At 36.1% G+C, this 19,791-nt stretch overlaps 1 protein-coding gene, 1 non-coding gene and 1 pseudogene across 4 annotated transcripts in view; 1 reads left to right on the top strand and 2 right to left on the bottom strand.

Annotated features, from left to right (window-relative positions):
* The window catches only part of Dennd2c (DENN domain containing 2C), a 75,665-nt gene extending 55,874 nt beyond the window's left edge, over window positions 1-19,791 (bottom strand). For 2 of the 3 annotated variants that reach the window (XM_047517570.1, XM_047517588.1), the window contains exon 1: window positions 19,701-19,791. The gene's annotated coding sequence lies outside the window, so the exon portion shown is untranslated. Of the gene's footprint in view, window positions 1-16,508; window positions 16,530-19,700 lie in introns of those variants that run through there. The other variant, XM_047517579.1, reaches the window with a different exon arrangement.
* Window positions 2,466-5,805, top strand: LOC124990264 (centromere protein U-like; annotated as a pseudogene).
* Window positions 7,221-7,327, bottom strand: LOC124968223 (U6 spliceosomal RNA). Its single transcript, XR_007105650.1, has one exon. It is a non-coding gene; the product is annotated as a U6 spliceosomal RNA (small nuclear RNA).

Genomic DNA, 19,791 nt, shown 5'->3' with positions numbered 1-19,791 from the left:
GTCTATTTTACCTATTGTATCTCCAGCACCCAGAAGAGTATGGACCATGTAGTAATCCCTCAGTAAATATTTGTTGAGCAAATAATGACATTCTGAATCATAGGAATGTTTAAAAAGAGTTTTATGAAAATTCTGTGATGTCTATTACTTTAAGTGCCTCTAAAATTGTTTCATTTATAGAACTGGAAAACATCTGAAATATTTTAGGCATAAATTAATAATGCTAACATAACTTATTTAAATGATAATTAGCACAATAATAATGGTTTCGTAAATTTACTGTTTGCCAGGCATCATATGCATGATCTCATTTGATCCTCTCAACAATCCTTACAGGAAGTATCTCCATTTTCTAGAAGAGGAAACTGAGGCTAACTAAGCAAGGTTAGACGACTCTCAAAGGTCACATACACATGATAATTGGGAAAGTCGGAATTTTTTTTCTTTTTTTTCCCACCAAGAATTCCCCACCAAGACCTTAATCTTGGACTTGTCAGAATATCAAGTTCTACTGTTGAAGCCACCCAGCCTATGGTACTTTGTTTATGGTATACTTAGAAAACCAACACAAGGAGCCACAATAAGTAAAATACAGAGAAGCAGTGAAAGAACTTGACTGAAGGGCTGGAGATGTAGCTCAGTGGCAGAGTGCTTGCCTAGCAGGCACGAGACCCTGGTTCAGTCTCCGGCACCACAAGAAAAAAAAACTTCACTAACTGAATCAAAATACTCATTTGTCAGTTATATTCACCTTAAATTAAGCAAGTTTTTGTCACATTTGACTAGTAAATTTCTATCTTCTCTAAAGTCTAACAACTATACTTGGCTACCAGGTTCTTTACTGGTTTTTTGAGATCCCATACAAAATTAAATAAAAAGGGTTGGGAAGGTAGCTCAATGGTAAGGCATTGCTGGGTTCAATCCTCAGTATTGGGGGACGCATAATCTATAAATCTACCCACTTGGACACATACAGATTGCTCTATGTTGCAATAGCTAAAACTGAACCAACAGGTGAGGATGATGTCACTGGTAACCCGTTTTTGTTGGGAAATGCCCACTTCCCTTGAGATTCACTTCTTATGTGAGTCTGACTCAGGGTGAAAGCACTAAGTATTTAGTAAAGCTTAATTCATTTTTAGATGCAAATGAATTTAAAGAGCAATTCTAATTTTTTTTTTCTTCACACCCTAATGTACCATCATGTGCACCCTTAGGAAATCATTGGTTAAGCATAAGATATTCCAATACCTGGCGGATTAGCCAGGCACAGTGGCACACACCTTTAAGCCCAGCAGCTCAGGAGACTGAGGTAGGAGGATTGCAAATTCAAGACCAGTCTCGCCAAATTAGCAAGGCCTTAAGCAACTTGGTGAGAACTTGTCTCAAAATAAAAAAAAAAAAAATAGGGTCTGGGGCTGTAGCTCAGTGGTAGAGTGCTTTCTTAGCACATGTGAGGCACTGGGTTTGATCCTCAGCACCTCATAAAAAAATAAACAAATAAAATAAAGGTATTGTGTTCATCTTCAACTACAAAAAAATTTTCTTAAAAACTTAAAAGATAAAAAATAAAAAAAATCCAAAACAAAACCAGGAGGAATAGAAGAGGTGTGTTTGTATAATAATGATATTTTAAATGATAATAAGTATTCTTTGTTGTATCTTAAATGTGCCAAGCATTATGCTAAGTATCTACTTTCATTACTGCATGTAATTCTCATGACAACCTTGACAGGTAGTTATTATGACCTTAAATAGTAGACAGTTTTATTATATTGTGAACAAGGAAGCTAAGGCTAAACTGGGTAAGAAACCTAGTTCAGCTTGACCAGTATGTATTACTTGTTCATGGGTAGACATAACAATACTATCAGCTAATATAACAGGATGTTGAATGCAACTTTTCCTGTCTTCTCTGAGTTTCAGTAGGGTCCTCAAAGGTCCAAAATCAAAACAATAGGCATCAAATACTCCACATCTAAGAGCTGTGAAGGGTTCAAAGTGGCGTGGCCAAAAACTGGCTTTGCTGACATCAGTTAATTACCTTTCTCAGGCTATAAGACAAGAATTGCTATTAGGTAATTGTGGGGATTATAAGGGACAAATAGAGAGGACTTATTTAAAGAAACTAGGTAAGGGGTGTATGTTTCCTTGCCTCCTAAGGGGAAAGGGGGAGATAATTCCTGCTCACCTGAAGCCAAGGGACAACCTCAAGGTAACCATCCAGAGTGCTTAATGGGAATCCTCAAAAGTATGGAAGTTTGAAGGACAAAGGAACTGTATCACATGCTTACGTGGGGGCAGAATCAACTGGCTCATAACTAGATCTTAAAAATAACTTAGGTAAAACAGTCAAATGAAAAGTCTGAATAGAAGGGGAAATTTTTAAAACTGTCACAACGTGGAAAATTACATATAAAACTAACTTTAATAACACAAGCTTAAAACTTTATTACATTAAAGCAATGATAGAAGAAAAATGTGATCAAATTATTATTTTTAAAAAAACTTCCTCTAAGGTAAGTAATAACTGTCCCAAACTAAAACTTTTCAGTTATATAAAATACTTCAAAATACTTTTCACCTAATCTAGTTTCTAAATCACAAATTCATACTCGACTAGATTTTTCTTAGAAAGACGATGGAAAATAAAAGCAGAAAAATTCTTACTTCCTAAAATGTTCAAAGGTTGGGAAAATCTTCCCAGAAATTAGAAAGGAGCTTTAAACTTTTAAAAAGTTCCAAAAGTTATAAAGTAATACTACTTTTATTTTTAGAAATTTTGAAAATAGAGAAAGTGGGAAAAAATTCCTGTCTACCACCTCATAATCATTGGTATATTTTGGTATATTTCTTTCATGTCTTGTCTTTTTTCATAAGCATATTTTTTATATAGTCACGATTATAGTGTATTTATAATTACAGTCTACTTTTTTCATTTAGAGGTATATAAAAAGATACAATTTTCAAGGATTTCAAACTATGGGCACAACAGCTCTCATAAAAACATAAATTCATATTTAGTATAAAATGTAACTTTCTCATTCTACAACTAAAAAAATCTAGATGAATTTTTCAAAGTTTCAAATCTCATCCCCAAATTATACATTCTTTATGTATTTTATCTCACTTAACAATATAAAAACAACAAAACTAAAACTGCATTCATACGGTTATTGAACACAAATCTCAGTTCACACAGTACCATTAGAACACAGGGAGTACTAGGTCTGTGACATATTAGCCCTCAGATCCAAAAATATCATTCATATCTTTTTCATCTTAGTCATAACTTTGATTTAAAAGCAATCAAAGTTATGACTAAGATGAAAATGTTACTAACAACTCTTCCCTTCCTCTCCCTAAATCACACCAGATGCTGAGGAAGAGGGTAGGAGAGCCTGTGTGGAGGAGGGCTGCCCCTATGGGCTGTCAAGGCCCAGATAGGGCAGGGTGTTGCCCAGAGAGGCAGCCCAGAATGGGGTGTTAGAGCGTGCACAGGGGAGGAAGATCTGGTTAACAGATGCCTCAGTGCAGGTTATCAGAGCAAAAGCAGGGTAAGGAGAGCATCCTTCTACAAGGCACACCCTGACAGAGTACTGACAATACTGTGTACCAGTCTGTGATTATTAAAAAGGGTAAGGTTGAGATCCATGTGCAGATATGGAAAGATATGTAAAATAGAAGTGGGGGGAAAGCCAGGCATAGAGGTGCATGTCTGTAATTCCAGCATCTAGGAGGCTGAGGCAGAAGGATAGCAAGTTTGGGGCCAGCCTGGATAATTTAATGAGACCCTGTCTCAAAAAATAAAAGAAGCTGGGTATGTAGCTCAGGGTAAGGCACACTTAGGTTCAATCCCAGAACCAATTTAAAAAAAAAAAAGCAAGAGGAAAAACTATTTCTTTAATATGATTCCCTTTTCTACAGACTTTTTAAAAAAATATATACATGCATATATATTTTTATTCTCCCCCACACACACTCACTGCCATAATATGAACTTGGGATTTTACACACAGACTTCTATCCCCTGTCCAGTCCCCTCTTCTCAAAGAGGTTGGTGTGGGATAGAGTTCTCATTTTCCTCAAAGCAGAGAAAAGGAGCACATAGGAAATAGTCATCTTGTGATCATTTGGACCGTCTCAATTCAGTATATGGTCAGTTATACCAGCAAGAGTTTTTTTATCTGTACACTGTTATTTTTTATATTATTTTTATTAATTTTTTAAATTTAAGTGATAATGGAATTGGGTTATTTTAGAAGTTTTTTAATGTCTTAATTTTACACCATATTTTAAAAACACTGTATTTCATTCTCTTTATAACAACAGGATTCAATGTTTTTATAAGATTGAATTTTATGAACCCACTTACTGAATTATGGTAAGTGGCTACATAAGAAATTGTCAACAATGGTACCGTGATCTATTGTTAAGGGACCAAGTTTTCTACCCCCATTTTATAACTTTTTATAATGGTTGAAATTTTTTACCAGGGTTATGTATTTTTTTGTTGTTTTTCAATGTTAAAAAATGACCTATCCAGGAGAACAGCCAGATGACTCTGCAGTGGCGGGTCAGCGCGCCACCCCCCCCCCTCCCCCCCGCAGCCCGATGCAGGGTATTCAAAGAACACCTTAGGAAGAACACGTCCCATGAAAGACAAAGCTGATCACAAGCACAGGCCTACTGATATATTTGACTTTCCTGATAATTCTGACATCTCAAGTATTGGCAACCGTGGTGAAAATGAGAAAGATGAAGAACCTTATGAAACCTTTGATCCTCCGTTACACAGCACTGCTATACAGATGCTGATGAAGCAGAAATCTGCAAACACTGTGGATTATCCGTGCCTTCAACTCCTCAAGGAAAAGAAGGAAAGAAAAGCTCAAACACTTCTGAAAATGAAGCAAGAGAAAATCAATCTGTAAAAAAATAGTGTAAAAAAGTCAAGAGACTCAAGTCCATTAGTGAGTCTGAAAGCAGTGAAGAAGATGATGTACGAAGAAGAAAAGTTAAGTCAGCAGAGAGAGTAAGTACACAGCCACATGCCCCTGTTCCAATCGTGGTCTCTTCAGGATGTGCAGAGAAGCCAGCTGAATCAGTCCCTCAAAGGCTAGGACCCCTCAGAGACCAGTCTGCTGTTGAAAAAGAGTCACGCAACACAGAGTCAACTGAAAACTTTAAAAAAAGGGAAAATATCTCCTGGAAAAAGGAAGAAATCAAGAAGAGAAGTCATAGACTCAGGTATTTCTGAAAATATGCATATTTGGTGTCGAGAAGGGAGGAAGACCAGTGACATCATGGAGTTGCATATTTGAGAAAACCCTTGTGGAATATAGACAAAGAGTAGAATCTAAAATCTGTAAGGAAGCCATCAACAAATTTTATTTTAATATTAAAGAAGAACTCATCAGAATGCTTAAAGAAGACCGGATGTTGAAAAATCTGAAAAGAAAGAATGCTAAGATGACTTCTGATACTGAAAGGAAAAGGCAGCATCTGATTGAAGTTCAGGATGAACTTCTTCAGTTAGAACCACAGCTAAAACAACTACAAACAAAATACAGTGAACTTAAGGAGAGAAAGTCGTCCCTTAGGAACACAGTGTATTTCTTATCAAATTTAAAACAGCTTTATCACGATTATTCAGTTGTTCAAGAGAAAGAACCAAACATAAAGGAAATGTATGATTCATCCAGTCTTCCAGCTCTGTTATTTAAAGAAAGAACACTTTTGGGAGCTGAAAACCATCTGCAAAATATCAACCATCAATTAGAAAAGCTTCTTGGCCAGGAATGAGAAGACCAGTTTACAAAAATCACCTACATAACACATCTCATGCTACTATCTTTTACCCTCTCAAACTCTTCAACTTTTTAAAAGTATGACTTAATCACCAGAATAAATGAAACAAGTTTGTCTTCTGAAAAAGAAAAAAATGACCTATCCACATGGAGAAATAATAGGACTTTTAAATTGCATTTATGTTTTTCTATAGTAAATAGAAACTTAATAAATAATTTTTAAATGAATATACATAAAAGATAACTTACTTTTTAAAAGATTTATCAAATACATTCTGAATACCCACTTCATACACAGCACAGTGAGAGTAAAAACAGCAATAATAGCAGTGCCAGTGCCTGTCATTTCAATCACGGTAATTCAATTAATTTTTACAGCACCTCTTCAGGGTAGTATGTCATTTAGGATTGTTTGGGTACATATAATTGAAAATGAAAATAGCAAGTGGATTAATCAATACAGGTTCCTGTATTTCTGCTATGATATCCTCAATACATGACCACTGTATTCAAGACTCTTCATTGTCCATACTAGCTACTGAACGCCAGTTATTACACCCACATTCTGGAAGCAGAAAGGAAAAAGACAGCATTATTTATTCAGCCTTCCTGTAAGTCCCCTATAACACTGTGTTTATGGCTCACTGAACAGAGCTTAGTCATATACGCTAAATGAAAGCAAGGCTAGAAAATATCATCTTTTATCCTGTAATGTGCTCAGCTACAAAACTGGGCTGTTAGAAGAATGGATATCAGAGTAGCCCTCTCCCCACAAAAAGTCTCTGCCCCAGACAGGTATGTTCATTCTCATTTGCAGACAGAGAGCAGAGGTGCAGATTCACACGGTTAAGTGGCAGAGACAAAACTGGAAAGCAGTCTATGTACTTTTCACTACACATTTTGTATCCCATTAGAAAACCATCTGCATGAAAATAAAATACAAAGCGACTCACAGTATATTTACATACATGTTTAAAAGGTAGTTTATTATTAAATGAGATTATTGATAGATGAGAAGGCACCTACCAAAGGGGCACTGGCAAATTGAACACTAGCAACAAATATTTATAAAACACCTCAGATGTACCAAAGGCATCTTAAAGCCTAAAAAAATTTTAATGTAACTTACATAAAGCATATAAAATCCACTAATCTTACATATATAATTCAAAGACCGTGTATATATATATGTACTTGTGTGTGTGTGTGTGTGTATACATACTTGTTTTTTGAAGTTTTTAATTTTTTTATTTTTACAGACTGCATTTTGATTCATTGTACACAATGGGGTACAACTTTTTGTTTCCGACTTTTTGTTTCTATGGTTGTACGCAAAGTAGATTCACACCATTCATGTAACCATACATGTACATAGGGGGTAATGATGTCTGTCTCATTCTACCATCTTTCAAAAATATGAAACGCTTCACAAATTTGCATGTCATCCTTGTGCAGGGACCATGCTCACCTTCTCTGTATCATTCCCATTTTAGTGTATGTGCTGCTGAAGGGAGCACCACATACTTGTTTAACCATCATGCAGCACCCCAAAAGGTTCCTCCATGTCCCTTTCAAATCAATAAACACACCCCCAGAGGGAATCGCCATTCTTTTATACAAAAATTAGTTTTTCCTGTTCTTGAATTTCATTTAAACAAAATAATACAGTATATATGTGTGTGTATACTGTTTATTTTGTATAAAATAATGTCTATATGATTGATTCATTTTACTGTATAATAATAGCTTTAGTTTTTAAAAAAATTTTTTTTAGTTGTAGACAGACACAATACCTTTGTTTTATTTATTTGTTTTTATGTGATGCTGAGGATCGAACCCAGTGCCTCACATGTGCTAGGCAAGTACTCCACCACTGAGCCACAATCCCGGCCCAACAGCTTTACTTTTTATTGCTGTATAGTATTCCATTTTATAGAAATACAAATATTTAGCCTGGTGTGATGGTGCATGCCTGTAATCCCAGCAGCTTAGAGACTGAGGCAGGAGAATTGTGAGTTCAAAGCCAGCCTCAGAAACTTAGTGAGGCCCTAGTAATTCAGTGAGACTCTGTCTCTAAATAAAATATAGAAAAGGGCTAGGGATGTGGTTCAGTGGTTAAGCACCCCTAGTACCAAAAAAAAAAAAAAAAAAAAAAAAAAAAGAAATACCAATATTTATTTATTCATTCTCTTGTTCATATATTCATTGACTGTTTCTAGATTTTGGCTATTATGAAGAAAGCTGTTATAAATATTTACCTGGGGTATTCCCTAGGAATAGAATTGCTGGGGTACAGGTTAGTTATATTTTTAACTTTAGTAGACACCGTCAAAGAGTTTTTCCAGAACGGTTGTAGTAATTTACACCTTCACCAGCAATTTATCAATTCTAGTTACTCCTCAGTCTCACTACCACTTGGAATTGTTAGTCTTTTTAATATTAGCCATTCTGGTATGTAGTGGAATTTCATTGTTCTTTCCATGTAAACTTTTCAAACTCATTTATTTCATATCATACATACATACCTGCTTTATTATTATATAATCATAATTTATTTCTTTAAATGACTTTTTTTTTTCATTACTTGAAATGAACCCAGAGGCACTCTACCACTGAGCTACATAACCAGCCCTTTTTCTTATTCTGAGATAGGTGTCAGTAAACTGCCTAAGCTGGCCTCGAACTTGTAATACTCCAACCTCAGCCTCCCATGTATCTGGGATTATAGGAGTGTGCCACCAGCCCAGTTTTAAAAACGGTGTTTATACATCATTATGCTCTATCGAAATTAAGCTTCAAAAATACTGCTAATCCAGAACAGGTCAGTTCTCAGGCATTCTGGATCAGAGGGTAATTTAAGTCATAAAGGTAGACAAAAAATGGGAGAAATACCAAAAAGTGTGTAGAACAATGGAAGCCAAAGGAAGAAACACAAGAAGAAAAGAGTGAGAGGCAGGGGCTGGGAGGTTAGCTCAGTGGTAAAGTACTTGCTTAGTATGCATGGGTTCAATCCCCAGAACAATAACAACAAAAACAACAGAGGAACATATGTAGTTTTTTTTAAAACAGCAAAAATATAATGAAGTATACAACAAATGCAGGAAGAAAGTTGTCTCATGTTAGAAAGAGAAGCCAGGGTTCCATGGGAATCCAAGAAGGATGGCGGTTCTTGTAGAAATAGAAGAAAGGTCTTCCAAGCAGCTGGATTTACAGGCATGTGCTACCCACCTGGCCCTTGCCTACATGATTCTTGAGCCAAAGAGAGTAAAATTAGTGATTATCCTCACCTGGGGAAATGCCTTGATTCTCAGAGTGCACACACAAGATTAATAGAGCCAAGTAACCCAGTGATATCAGGGCAAAATGGAAGTCTGGGGCACTGGGGAAAGGAGAGGGATGTTTTGTGGGGAGAAACTCAATTTGAGGAAAGAAATAAACACAAGGAAAGAAGAAACACATAACATTAAAAGGGTAAGAGACAGAGTGAGCAATCACAATTTTTTGAAGAGGTGGGAAGGACAGAAAATCAAAATTTTTCTAAGGACAGTAAGAGCAGAATACGTTGGTATAGTTTTATAGAGCACATACACACACATACACATACACATTTCTAAGGGTCTGGAACACCTATTGAATAAAATCCTCCTTCTCTTACACTACAGATTAGTGTTTCCTGAACATGGTAAGAAATACATTTGGAACCTACAGAATGGGAGAAAAATCTTTGCTAGCTACTCTTCCAAAAGAGGATTAATATCTAGAATATATACAAAGAACTAAAAAAAAGTACACTAAAAAAAATCAAATAATCCAATTAATGGGCAAATGAATTAAACAGACACTTGCCAAAAGAAGAAATACAAATGGCCAACAAATACATGAAAAAAATGTTCAACATCATAAACAATTAGGGAAATACAAATCAAACTACACAAAGATTTCATCACATACCAGTCAGAATGGCAGTTATCAAGATTACAAATAATTATAAATTCTGGAGAGGATGTGAAGGAAAAGGAACATTTTTACACTGTTGGTAGGACTGTAAATTAGTTCAACCATTACAGTAATCAGTATGGAGGTTCCTCAAGACTAGGCATAGAACCACCCTATGACCCAGTCATACCACTCCTTGGTATTTATCCTGAAGAATTAAAGTCATCTTACTACAGTGATACATGCATATCCATGTTTATAGCAGCACAAGTCACAATAGCCAAACTTTGGAACTAGCCTTGGTGTCCATGAATGGATGAATGAAAAAAGAAAATGTGGTATATATACACAATGGAGTTTTACTCAGCCATAAATAAAAGTGAAATTATGTAATTTGCAGGAAAATGGATGGAACTAGAAACCATTATGTTAGGTCAAACCTCAGGGGGTTAAGGGTTGTATATCTTCTTTCCTATGTGGAAGCTAGAGAGGAAAAAGGAAAAGAAAGGTGGGGGTGGATCTCATAAAAATCAATAGGAGATAGGTAGAAGAAAGGGACCAGGGAGTGGGAGACTGGGAGGGAGGAAGAAATGCTGAGAATACTGGCCAAATTATATCATTATGTTGTGTACATATGCAAATATGTAACAACAAATTCCATCATTGTGTTCAACTACAATGCACCAATAAAAAATGGGACGGGGGGAGAAATACATTTGGAATCAGAACACACAAACACAAAACTGAAACAGAAGTTTCACAAAACAATAATTACCCTTATCACATATGACAAAGTACAACATTTAAGATTAAATATTATTTTATCATGACTTAAATATATTTCAAATTCAAAGATTAATAATATAAAATTAAAATAACAAAAGATTCAACTTCATTAAATAGGGAGCCTTTCCTGTTCATAAATTAATTCCAGTCTGGAACACACAAGGACAATGCCATGGGCTTATCAGGTTCACTTGGGAGTCTGTTTTATTATTTTGCTTTTAATTGGGTCAGGGTTGAAAATCCTAGATGGAACAATAAGCTGTTGTGAATGGTAAAAATGGCAATGCACTCTACTTAGCAATGGAAATTCTTTAGCTGTAATACAAAAATGATAATAGGCAATGTCACATAATCATTCTTGAGAATGCACGAAGAACTAAGCTGCAAGAATTCATTTTCCTCTTGGAATATATACTAAATTCAATTACTGATGTGATGAGAGAGGCAGGACTAGAGAATCTTCTGGACAAATCTTCAAAGTTTCACACTTCTTTTCAGGAAAACAAAATAAAAAGTCTGGTAACAGAAATGAGATGTAATGATATCTCCACATTTTATTTTCTTCAAACTTTTTTTACTAATAATGCTGTCTTGGTGATGTAGAAACAACTTTTGAAAGTTAGACTGGCTAGATACTGATATAGTGACAAGTCTGTCCTGCCATAATAATGTCCAAATGGTAAACTTCAACATATAGCTTCAGTTAGTTCACCATATTGTCAAAAACATCACTTAAATGTGCAAATTTTGTTATTCAAAAACAATCAGTCTTTCAACAAGAAAAATTCTGGATTCTTACTATCTGCTTAGCTCCCTATCCTTAAACAACTATCAAACTTTGATCCAACATGGTAAATAGGTATGATTAGCTCTGAATAAAATATTCAATATGTCCATGAGATTCAGAGGGTTTTCGGTGCATACTAAAACTTTGCAGTATATAAAACAACAATTTCAAACAGCACTCTAAGCCCTTAAAACAAATGGGATAGAAAAAAACCAGAATGACTTGTTGGGCAGTGTGTTCACCCATAGCCAGCCTATTCTTGCGGGAGAAAGCTCCAAGCAGACCAGTGGTCCTGCTGCCCTGGACTTTCAGGAGAAAGCAAGATGAGGTCTATACTGTCAGCTGATTGCTTCAACTATCCACTGTACCTCTGACCCTCTCACTCTAACTTCTTGCATACCCCTGGGCAGTAGGTGCTTTGAGGAGACAGTCTTTAAAGTGTAAGTATGGCTTTGGGGAAAAAAAGTCAAACTGTTATCAGCAGCTTCAAAGCTTAAAATATCTGTCATAAATTTTCTGATCATATTTGCTATTTATTACTTGTATTTATTTAAAATTTTTTTCTGCAGGGGCTGGGGATGTAGCTCCCTGGTAGAGAACTTGCCAAGCATGTGCAAGGCCCATTCCATCCCCCGCACTGCAAAAAAAAAAAACCTTCCCCCTGCAACCCCTGTTAATTTATGAAGATCAACAATTTACTTTTAAAATTCTGTGAATATACCGGTACACATAGTTGAACTTGTAGTTAACAACATGTAGTTAACATAAGAAAATCCTCCTTATTAATTATTCTCACCAACTAAAAGTATAAGGCAGTTTATGATTTCAGTGATCCCAACAATTTAGATCGTAAAATCTGCACCAGATTGTAATTGCCACACAAGCATTACTGAAATGTCCCATGATGGTACAAAATAAAGGTATGTCATCATTAAGAAGTACTTCTGTTTTGCAGTGCTGAGGATCAAACCCAGGGCCTCACACACAACAGGCAAGTGCTCTACCATTGAACTACACTCCAGATCCATAAGGCCAATTTTTAATTTTCACCTGATTTATCATAAAAAATCATAAGCACAACATTCATGCATTCTTAATGAATACTTCTCTACAAGAGAGATGCATAGCCATTCTTTTCTGCCAGTGATACGCAACTAAGCAGGGCAATAAGGAATCTTTTTGTTGTTATTGTTGTGGTGGTGCTGAGGATGGAACCCATGGCCTTGTGCATGCCAGGCAGGCACTCTACCAACTGAGCTATCTCCCCAGCCCTAAGGTAACCTTATATTTTTGTTTTTCTTTGAAAATATCTGAAGGGTCTTATTTTAAAAGTATAGGTTTTTGGGGTATAGCTCAACTGTAGAGTACATGAGGTCCTGGGTTTGATCCCTAATATACCAATGCCTCCCTCCCCAAAATTTGAAAAGAAAAAGTCCAGTATGCTATGTTTTCAATAATCCTTATCATTTTAAAGATTTTTAGTTTTATTTACAACATTATTACAATACATGGAGGCTGTCAGTTTAGTCAGGTTTTGCCATTTGCTAAAACCCTATTATAAATAATCTTCATTAAAAACCTTATACTTGTTCTTATCAATTTTCTCAACATTGTTTTACTTCCAGGTTCAGCTACTGAACATACCTCTGTATTTTTTTTTTTTGGTGGTGCTGGGGATTGAACCCAGGGCCTTGTGCATGAGAGGCAAGCAACTGAGCTATATCCCCAGCCCCCTCTGTATTTTTTTTAATGCATGCATTTTTATTTTAATAAAACAATATATTTTAAAGGCAAATTGATCAAATTTACTTTTAAAATTACAATTCGTATCAAACTTTTGAAAATGCATTAAAAATTGAAAAATGTCTTTAAAGTTCCAAAATAGAACTTGTTTGAACACATCACCATTTTTACTAACAGTAGAAATTCTCCCATTCGCTTCTTGAACTTGAACTATGTTAATATAAATTGTGTAATGATAACAATGGAATTATAGTTGTGATCAAATTAACCATCACTCTAATACTCAGAGTATTTTGTTCCATGTTACCTTTATAGTTCAAATAGGAACCAGGGAAAAGGAGATTTTCAGTAAATACTGTTGTGGAACAGGCTGTGTCACTTCCTCCCAGCAGGCCCCATTATTACAGCCTAAATAGACCCTTATTTAATCAGAACATCAAAAAGTACAGATAAATATTTAAATACAAAATTAAGCATCAGATTGCTAAGTAACCAATTCAAACATGTCCCACACAGCTTGGTTTTTTTTTTTTTTGTTTTGTTTTGTTTTTGTTTTATTCCAATAGGGAAAAAAGAAAAGAGGAAGAAAAAGCAATCCCTTTTAAGGTGCAGCAAAACATGCACACATATTCACCAAACTGCCCAAGATCTGAATGTTCACACATGAAAAATCCATAAATATATCATTTCTAAGAATTCAAACTTCTGAGGAAATTAATAGTCTCCATCCCTCCAGGTCATCCATTGTAAACATTTATTGTTGCTTTGAAAATTAGGAAAAGTCAAAAAATTTAACTTCTAAAAAACAAAGCATAAATAATAATATTTAAGTAATACAAATATGGTCTAAACTGGCTGCTAACCAGGAGTCTAAGATATATAAGGAAAAAAATTTTGAATTTCTTCCTTACAAACCAGGTGACTACCTGGGATGGCCAAATGTAAAAAAATAAATCCTTTAAATGTCATTCTCTTGTCTCACCATCATTTACTTAATCCTGCAGTCTTATGAACAACTATAATGTCTATGGAGTAAAGAAAAATTTCATGTTTTTGTTCCCTCAGAATAAAAATTATTCATTCTGTCAGAGAAGCAAGAGACAAAAGATTCTATCATGTTCAGCCCTCTGGGAACCAGTGCAGGACACTCCTTCAGGGTTTGCTCTTCTATTTCACCTAGGATTTCAATGTTCCCACTTTCACTGAAGTAAAAAGATCACTGTCATATTGATTTAATAAATAGTACTGAATATTGAAAAAATCTCCAATTTTTGATTCTGAAATTGTACAAGTTAATTTCTTTGTTATCTCAAGTTCCAAACTAATAAAGGGAGTATTTTCTACTTATTCTATATGAGAAATGGAGAACGAATGAGAAATTTTCAGCTGTCTTAAGAAATGTACTCTAATTTAGAAATAGCAGATAAAATTTTGACGAAGCATGATTTTTTTTTAAAAGGGAATTTGCAAATTCAAGTATTTCAAAGAACTTTCCTTAGGACTGGGTCAGTAGCCTATGGCCTGCCTGTGGATTAACTGGTTACCTATTTTTCTAAGGCCTTTGAGTTAAAAGTGTTTTTTTTAATTTTTAAAAGGTTAGAGGAAAAAAATAAAAGTATAACCTTTGTGATATTAATATGACATAAAATTTAGGTTTCAGTGTCCATGAAGTTTTATTAAAACACAGACCATGCTTATTCATGGCTATCTGTTCTTGTTTTGTTTTGTATTGGTTAGGTTTTGGTAGTTGTGGAAAAGGTTGACCCACAAAGTCTAAAATAAGTCCTTTGTCGAGGCCACACGCTTATTCTAATGATACTACAATTGCGGAAAATATTCTGAAACATCGCTTCTGAAAATGCCTTCAAAATAGTAACGTTCTTTTTGGTCACCTCAGTGGTAGCAAACCTTCATTTTTTTGAAGATGAATATGACTTCTGGAAATGGCTAAGCCATTTGCAGGCAAGACTCAGTAAGTCTGGTTATCAAGATGGACCAACAGCAACATTCACTAACCTAAATTTACGGGAGACAAAGTTTTTTTTTTTTTTTAAAGCTCTCTCTCTGATTCTAAGGGCTAACAATCAAGTGATCAATAATCAAGCTTTCATAGCTTTGCTTCAAGGGATGTATACACTCCATGAGGACAGAAAGTACAGACAAAGAAAAATAATTTTGTAATCAAGCTAGAAGATCTACTTTCCTATGAGACCGTGAATTTGCTGTTAAGTTTTTCCAAAGCAAGGACTCCAGTAATAATTCATACAATACACTTCTGGAATAAATGAGTGTATCTCCAATGTAATTTTAAAAGAATAGGACTTACACAGGTGCAAAAGTTGTTAAACTTGCAGTGAAAACCCATTTCATTGCTTTATAACAAGTTTTAAGACAAAATTAGCATAAATAAATTAGCATAAATAAATTACTTCCATTTACACAAAGCAAATCACTGATCCTTGGTACTCTTCCAATTCTGTGTGCTCTTCCTGAGTAACTTCATCTGCTCCTCCTGCTTCAATAACACTTGTGAAAATAACTGTGAAACCTCTTAGCTTTGCTTCTAGCCTCTAGATCCTACCTTGACATCTCCACCTGAATATTCCACAGACATTTCAAACCTGACATGTTCAAAACTGAAAAAAAATAATCTTTTCCCCACATTAAAATATAACAAGATCTTTTATCCATATACCACCCCCTTCCTCAGATCCTCTATCTATACATGTTCTAAGTTTAGAAACAAAGTCACTTCTCTGTTCCTTCAGAGTCAATTGATTTTTAAGCCCTGCTGACTCCACACCTTCATCTGCCCTGTTCTCTCTACCATTATTAGTTTCCTACTTCAGGCCCTTGATTGTTCTTATCTGAACTATTTCAATGGCAATAGTCTCCTAACTTATCTCCCTACCTTTTGTCTCTTTTCCTCTAATTCAGCATCTGCACTTATCATCACCATGTTACCTTTTCTTATCACTTAAAATCCTTCTCTGGTCCTCCATTGTCTTTAGAATCAAGTCCAAAGTCCCTTAGTATGATGCATAGGCTCTTCAATACCTGGCACCCACAGACTTTTTCCCCTTCTTTTTCTAAATCATTATGTTTTATTTACCTAAACCGGATGTTGTTTTATAATGTATCCCCTACCTCAAAGTGTTGAAAGTGCCAATAACACTATATTCTATAATAAAAGATTTTGCCCAACTGGACTCATCACTCACTTATTCCCCTTATTATTCAAAATGAGGGGAACTGAACTTACTACCATACTTACTACCAATTGCAGTGATCCTCATGTGATCAGCAACCAAGCTGGCAATTTTCTTTCCTACTTATTTCCAACTGCTGTCCCCTTTAGCTCAAGCACTTGACTCTGTACACAACCACCTGACTCTATACACTGCGACTTTAGTGATAACAAATTACAACACTTTCCTCAAACATACCATGCACTTTCACATATATTCCTGGTTTTCATTCATATCTTCTATTTCCTTCTCCACACTCCTATTCATCCTTCAAAGCCAAATTCAAACACAAAATATTTTCTGGAATCTTCTTCCTTATCACAAGTAGAATAATTTTACATCATCAGTGTTCCCAGTTAAACTCCATCTGTACCTCTGGTATGACACTGCAACTGTGATAAACTGGACTTGTTCACATGTCTGGTTATAAGCTTCTAGCAGACAGGGAAGAATTTTCTCTTCTTGAATCTAATATTTAACTCATGGTTTGAGAATAGATATTTTAAACTTCTTACTAAAAAATAAATACTTCATACTGCTAAGATAATGCCATAATTGTAGTCACTGAGTGGGAATTTAGGAACAAAAAGAATCCAATATCACTCACCAGCCCCCCAAAAAGATTTTACATACGAAGTATAATTATACTGTAGCTTGGACCTATTTACATCTTGCAATACCAGTTTCTTCCCTTCTCTCTTTGTTTTTAATTGTGTATGTGTGTGTGTTGCTGGAGATTGAACTCAGGTCCTCATTCATGTTAGGCAAGCACTCCACCACTGAGCCAAGTCCCCAGTCCCTCCCTCCTTTGTGAAGAAGTTCTTCATAGAACTCTCTTTTAACTACCCATTGGATTTCATCTGTATCTCATTCACAATATTTGAAACTTGGCATAGTGCAGAGGTTAAGATCAGGGTTTTTGGAGCCTGACTGGTGTGATCCCAGCTCTGCTACTTAGGCTGTCTGATCCCAGTCAAGTTACTCAACCTCCTCTATATGACTCCCAAGGAGGAGATCATAATAATAGCATCCCTCATGGTGCTCTCTAATACATGTAAATAAGCTAATACATGCAAAACATAAAGAACACTGCCGGGCACAGAATAGGTCCCAATAACTATGAGTTGATGTTCTTTCTTTTTTTCTTTAGTTGTTGATGGACCTTTTTAAAAATTTATTTATTTGTATGTGGTGTTGAGAATCGAACCCAGTACCTAACACATGCTGGGGAGCACTCTACCATTGAACCACAACCCCAGCCTCGAGTTGATGTTCTTATAATTTGTCTTTTCAGTATTTATTTTAGCCTACATGGTAGAGTGTAATCTCCTATATGGAAGGAATTATATCATATGTGAATACAACGTTGTGTGCCTTGGGATAGGTGCTCAATAAAGAATATGAATATAAGGCTTCAGACCTGTAATATCAACAAATTATAAATTCACAGCAAAACTTATTACAGAGGGCATAGTTAAAATTAGTGTATTAATTGAGGCAGGAGGATCCCAAGTTGAAAGCCAGCCTCAGCAACTTAGTTCAGCAAGGCCCTAAGCAACTTGGCAAGATTCTGTTTCAAAATAAAAAATAAAAAGGGTTGGGGATGTGGCTCACTGGTTAAGTGTCCCTGGGTTCAAACCCCAGTATAAAAATTTTTTTTCCACTGAATTGTTGACATATGTTCAATAAAACTTACAAAGCAACACAAAATTATGTTCACTAATAACATTCCTTCTACTCCTCCATTTAATTTTAGACAGTGGTCTAAAATTCTTGCTTCATAAGACTCACTACAGATCATTAAAATATTTGAGTTTTAGAAAACTGCCTGTTTTTTGGAAACTGTCTATTAACCAGAAAAAAATTAATATTCCTTTATTTCTGCATTTAAAAAATCTATTGCCATCAGGGTGTAGGGGCAGGGGGTGTATAGTTCAGTGGTAGAGCACTTGCCTAGTATGTGCAAGGGCTGGAGTTCAATTCCCAGTATGGTGCAAAAATAAATAAATAAATAGATAAATAAATAAATGTTGCCAAATTTGAAACACACACACACACACACACACACACACACACACACACACACAAATCAAATGAAAGACTGAGAGATACAATTACTACATTTCCTGGTTTCTGCCTGGGAAATTACTCATGAACACACCTATTAAGTATTCCCAGTAGAGGACTGCAGGTTAATAACTACTATGCTCTTTCCTACTTCCCATCTCACCCCTAAAATTCTGGATGCATACAGCCATAGTAAAGAACACAAATGTCTATAATAAAGGCTGCACACAAAAAATACAGCTATATATTAACTTTATTTTAGATAACATAAATCTTCCCAAAAGCAGTCCATCAATTTACAAAAACAAATGAGTCTTAACTTGAAACAATTTTCCCATTTCACTTTACCAGATATCAAACTACAACTATTTAAGGCAAAGAAGCAAATTATTTGATTGCTACCAAAATTCATGGTGATTCAGCCACACTACAAATAGATAATATGTGCGATTCTTGAAAATTCATGAATCAGTTAAAAACAGACCACACTTCCAACAATGACAATTTTGTGGAACAAGAGCTTAAACAACTTATTTACACAGTAAACACATTTAGCACTTTATCTAAAACACTGCAGGTGAATCACTGGCTTTAGGGTAAAGGTTTACATAGTGCCTGCTATATGCCAGGCACTCAGATGCTTTATGGACTATGCATGCTTCAGGTGCACAGTCAAGTAATAATGCCTCACTCATCTCATTTGACCCTCAGAATACCCACAGGCATGTTTCCGAGTTTTACAGTTAGGGAAACGGAGGCCAGAAAAGATAATTTTGGGGAGGTACGACATCTGGTTTGTAAGTCGGGTTCCAGACTCAAGTCTTTTGACTCATAATCTAATCATCTGCTATACGAAGTTACTCAAATGCTGTTGGGTGTTCCACTGCGAGATTTCAAAATTAAAATCCTACTTGACGACTTTCACTATTGTACTTGTCAGATTCTATTAAGAATCAAAACATTTTTAAAAATTCAAAGTCCGTCGTCTTTGCACGTCGAAGTTCAAGCTCGCCGGGTAAGTATGAAGAAAGCCGGCGCTTCCTCCGACTACTGGGCGCTCCCTATCCCCTCGAGACCGTCTAGTGCCACTCAGACGAGGGGTCCTGATCGACCGAGGTGGATGACGAGAAATGCCCAAGCTCGGGTCAGCTACAACCCACGCGGCCAGGAGTCCGCCCGATCTCCCTTGGGACCGGGGAGGTGCCGGGACCGCGGGCGTACACTGCCAGTCTGGCTCCCGAACACCGCAGCCCGCGCCGCGAAGCCCGGAGTGGCCGAAGCCCCGGTGGCCCCAGACTCCACCCCGGATCAAGACGCGCATACCTGCTTGGGCCTCGAAGCTGCCTCCGCGGCGGGCCTGCGAGGTTCCGGTTCTCCGCGGAGGAGCTGGTCTTCGCGTCCCACTCGGGTCTAC

This window comes from Sciurus carolinensis, chromosome 1 (genome assembly GCF_902686445.1).
Source record: "Sciurus carolinensis chromosome 1, mSciCar1.2, whole genome shotgun sequence".
Taxonomy (NCBI): domain Eukaryota; kingdom Metazoa; phylum Chordata; class Mammalia; order Rodentia; family Sciuridae; genus Sciurus; species Sciurus carolinensis.
This window is presented reverse-complemented; position numbering and strand designations above follow the sequence as displayed.